At 43.2% G+C, this 5,141-nt stretch overlaps 1 pseudogene; it reads right to left on the reverse strand.

Annotated features, from left to right (window-relative positions):
• Positions 1–2,937: 2,937 nt before the first annotated feature.
• On the reverse strand, positions 2,938–3,965 carry LOC133261532 (olfactory receptor 5AN1-like; annotated as a pseudogene).
• Positions 3,966–5,141: the final 1,176 nt, after the last annotated feature.

The following is a 5,141-nucleotide window of genomic DNA, read 5'->3' on the forward strand; positions in this document are numbered from 1 at the left end:
GGAGCCTGGTAGGCTGCAGTCCATGGGGTCTCTAAGAGTCAGGCACAACTGAGCAACTTCACCTTCACTTTTCACTTTCATGCATTGGAGAAGGAAATGGCAACCCACTCCAGTGTTCTTGCCCAGAGAATCCCAGGGACGGGGGAAGCTGGTCGGCTTCCATCTATGGGGTCACACAGAGTTAGATACAACTGACGCTACTTAGCAGCAGCAGAAGAACACATCATGAGAAATGCTGGGCTGGATGAAGCACAAGCTGGAATCAAGATTGCCAGGAGAAATATCAATAATGTCAGATATACAGATGACACCACCCTTATGGCAGAAAGTGAAGAAGAACTAAAGAGCCTCTTGATGAAAGTGAAACAGGAGAGTGAAAAAGTTGGCTTAAACCTCAACATTGAAAAAACTAAGACCATGGCATCCTGTCCCATCACTTCATGGCAAATATATGGGGAAACAGTGACAGGCTTTATTTTGGGGGGCTCCAATATCACTGCAGATGGTGACTCCAGCCATGAAATCAAAAGACACTTGCTCCTTGGAATAAAAGTTATAACCAACCTGGACAGTGTATTAAGAAGCAGAGATATTACTTTGCCAACAAAGATCTGTCTAGTCAAAGCTATGGTTTTTCCAGTAGTCATGTATGGATGTGAGAGTTGGACTATAAAGAAAGCTGAGTGCCGAAGGATTGATGCTTTTGAACTGTGGTGCTGGAGAAGACTCTTGAGAGTCTCTTGGACTGCAAGGAGATCCAACCAGTCCATCCTAAAGGAAATCAGTCCTGAATATTCATTGGAAGGACTGATGTTGAAGTGGAAACTCCAATACTTTGGCCACCTGATATGAAGAACTGACTCATTTGGAAAGACTCTGATGCTGGGAAAGATTGAAGGCAGGAGGAGAAGGGGACGACAGAGGATGAGATGGTTGGATGGTATCACTGACTCAATGGACATGAGATTGAGTAAACTCTGGGAGTTGGTGATGGACAGGGAGGCCTGGTTAGCTGCAGTCCATGGGGTTGCAGAGTCAGACATGACTGACCAACTGAACTGAACTGAACTGATACATTTGTCAAAACTCACTGAATTGTAATTTTTATTTATTTTTTAAAAATGTATGTATTTGGCTATTCTGGATCTTTGTTGCTGCACTCGGGCACTTTCTCGTTGCCATAGTGGGGGCTACTCTCTCACTGTGGGGCATGAGCTTCTTATTGCAGGGAGTAATATGTACTTTATATCACTTCAGTCAATATACATCTTGTTCTTATTTTTAAACAGATCACAAGGACCACAATTTACATCCTCCTACTGCAGATGAAAATTGGCCAGAGTTAAGAACCCTGCCTATTTTCAATCTATTTCCTCTTTTGCACCTTAAGTATTCCTGGCAAATATCAGCATTAAAGTAACTCTAACCATTCTTGTCCAACCATTATATCACACCATACAACCACAAGTTTCTGGGACATAAATGTTGAACACAGATCAAAGAAAAGAATTTATACCAGCTTTTCATATTTGTTCTTGCTCTACAGTATGAAATATTTAGTAACTTTATTATGTCCATGGATTCTCACACAATTCTCATCACATTAAAAATGTTTAGATGCTTGAAATAGCAGAAATTATTTGGTAGCATGATCACAATGTCTATGTCCAACAAGGGTGTGCTCAGCTGCATCTGATTCTGCAGTCCCATGCACTGTAGCCCACCAGGCTCCTCTGCTCATGTGACTTTTCCAGGCAAGTATACTGGAGTCAGTTGCCATTTCTTACTCCAAGGGATCTTGCAAACACAGGGATCACACGTATGTCTCTTGCATCTCCTGCATTGGCAGGCAGATTCTTTATCACTAGCACCACCTGGGAAGCCTGCCATCTAGGGTGAATTTTCCGAATTTAATGGGAGAGAGAAATTTGAGTCCTACAATATCAGAAATCTCTATTGACTGTGACATAGATTTTTAATATCATCCCCATGAGAACTCCCCATTCTACACTGCAAGCAAGAAATTACATCATGGAACTCATGAGTAAATAGCACTTAAGGGAACACATGCTTCATTCCTTTCCTCTGTATGATTCACATCACCTCTGCCTTATTAGAGTGGTGGAGCCCAGAATATACTCCCAAACTATTAGGTAATTGTCCCTGAGAAGGACTTACACAAACATAAGCTATGTCATACTCGTCTTTCCAGAAGGCACAATCAGGCCAATGAAGTGAAGTGAAAGTAGCTCAGTCGTGTCTGACTCTTTGCGACCCCATGGACCATAGAGTCCATGGACTTCTCCAGGCCAGGATACTGGAGTGGGTAGCCTTTCCCTTCTTCAGGGGATCTTCCCAACCCAGGGATCAAACCCAGGTTTCCCGCATTGCAGGCAGACTCTTTACCAGCTGAACCACCAGGGAAGCCCAATCAGGCCAATAGTACACTTGTTTCTGCCCAAAGCTATGTTCCCTCTCTGCGTACATTCTCATCAGAAACACAGAAAAAACACTGGCCACCACCACGTCCAGATTATGTTGTGTCAGAATATCTGGGAGACGAGGTTTACACACTCCTGAGGCCTCTGTCAGCTGTCTCTCCTTCAGGGTCAGAAGCCCGAGAAGGAACAGGGCTCCCTCTCAGAAGCGAAAAAGAAGCAACAAAACACTAAACTCCAGTGTTTCACAAATACTTGTGGATGTATTGATAGATGGGGAGGCTTCATCTATCTGTCTAGTAACTGAGGCCCTAGGATGTAAAAATACTGTTTGTGTAGCATGATCCAACTGTTGATCTATTTGGGGATATTATGTGTCAAATTAAGCTTTCTTGGTCTAAAAGAAGTATGTCTTTTGTTATACTTCATTCATAAGAATGTTATTGTGTAAAGTGACTCTGACAGGAAAAACCCATCAGAAATCTCAGAATCTGTGGCCTCAGCAATACCTACTCTTCTTTTGCAACCTTCTCAAGGCATCTTTGATTTCTTGGTTCCTCAGACTGTATATCAAGGGATTCAACATGGGAATCATCACAGCGTAGAAGAATGACGCAAATCTGTCAAAGCTGGAGGAACTACCAGAGCTAGAACTTAAATAGACAAACATACCTGAGGTATAGAAGAGAGTGACTGCTGTCAGGTGGGAAGCACAGGTGTTGAAAGCCTTGGACCTGAAGCTTCCTGTCGTGATCTTCTTGATGGAGATGACAATGTAGACATAGGATATCATGATAATGGAAACATTTACTATCCCAAAGATCATTGTTAATATAACAGTTAAGAGATGTAAAAAGAAAGAGTCAGTGCAGGATAGAACGAACAGCTGTGGCAGGTCACAGAAGAAGTGGTTGATGACATTAGGCCCACAGAAGTGGAGCTGGAGCATGGCACACAATTGGAATACAGTAGCAGAGAGTCCAGCCAAGTAGGATCCCAGCACCATTTGACCGCAGAGAGCGGGTGACTGACTGAATAACAGAGGAGTGGGTTACAAATGGCGGCATATCGGTCATAAGCTATGGCTGTCATGAGGCAAGACTCATTCAACCCCATGGTGGAGAATATGAAATTCTGAATAACACAATCCACATAGGTGATAATTGACCACTCCTGGAAGAATTCGTAGAGCATCTTTAGGGCTGTGGAGGTCACATAGCAGATGTCCATGAAGGACAGGTTACTGAGAAAGAAGTACATGGGGGTGTGGAGGTGGGAGTCCATTCTTATTAAGATGAGGAACGACAGGTACCAAGTCAGGGTCAAAATGTATATCACCAGGAACACGACAAAGAGCACTACTATGATTCTGGGAAAATCTGAGAATCCCAACAGGATAAAATGAGTGATCTCTGTGATATTTCCTCCTCCAATCATTGGCTTGATGATCCTAAACTCAGAAAAGAGACAAGAGAATACATTGCCTACTCATGAAATGATAGCATTACAAGTCTCATATATACCATATTTTCCCCCATTGAGCACTGGAAAAGTGGAAATGCTCTACTGTCCTAGGGAGACACCCCAGTTTTTCATCTTCAATTGTCAAGAAATGCCTTCTCAATGTTCCATGGACTACAGAGTCCATGGAGTTCTCCAGGCCAGAATACTGGAGTGGGTAGCCTTTCCCTTCTCCAGGGGGTCTTCCCAACCCATGGATCGAACCCAGGTCTCCTGCATTGCAAGCAGATTCTTTACCAGTTGAGACACCAGGGAAGCCCAAGAAGAGTGGATTGAGTAGCCTATCATTTCCCCAGCAGATCTTCCCAACCCAGGAATTGAACTGGTGTCTCTGCAGTTGCAGAATTGCAGGCAGATTCTTTACCAGCTGAGCCCCAAGGGAAGCCAAATTATTTCATGAGGTCTCAAAAATTAAAAGGCATATTTTTTTAATTGACTGAAACTTTGAAATAAAGCAAAGTCTATCTCTGCCAAAGCAATTGAAATTCTGTGCTTGTGTATAATGCAGAGACCTTTGGTTAAAACAACAGGGATTTTAAAGACCTCTGATGATTTAATATATGTGACTGTTGCTTTATAATAATAAAAGGATAAGCAGCATCATTTCAGGATAAATTTGAACTAGCCTTTCTTCCCATGATGGTCATCCATAAGGGTTTTCAAAAATTTCTTCTTTGCTCATAAAAAATTACCCTGTTTATGGAGCTGGTTTAGCCCCCAGGATAGGGGGAGGCAGGCCAAGGGTGCCATAGATGGAGACCCGACGGTCGTCTGATTTCCTGGAACCCAAATGTGGAGGGGCTAGTGGGCCGCGTAGTGGCAACACAGATGTTTTATCAGTGGTGCTGTATAGATGGAGAAGTCTTGAGGCTACTGTAAAAACAAGATGAAAACCAGAAGCAGAAGGCTTAAGTCCATATCCTGAGAACACCAGAGAACTCCTGACTCCAGGGAACATTAATTGACAGGAGCTCATAAAACGTCTACATACCTACACGGAAACCAAGCACCTCCCAAGGGCCAACTAGTTCCAGAGCAAGACATACCACACAAATTCTCCAGCAACACAGGGAGACAGTCCTGAGCTTCAGTATACAAGCTGCTCAAAGTCACTCCAAACCCACTGACATCTCATAACTCATTACTGGACACCTCATTGCACTCCAGAGAGAAGAAACCCAG

The sequence above is a fragment of the Bos javanicus genome, chromosome 15, assembly GCF_032452875.1.
Source record: "Bos javanicus breed banteng chromosome 15, ARS-OSU_banteng_1.0, whole genome shotgun sequence".
Taxonomy (NCBI): Eukaryota; Metazoa; Chordata; class Mammalia; order Artiodactyla; family Bovidae; genus Bos; species Bos javanicus.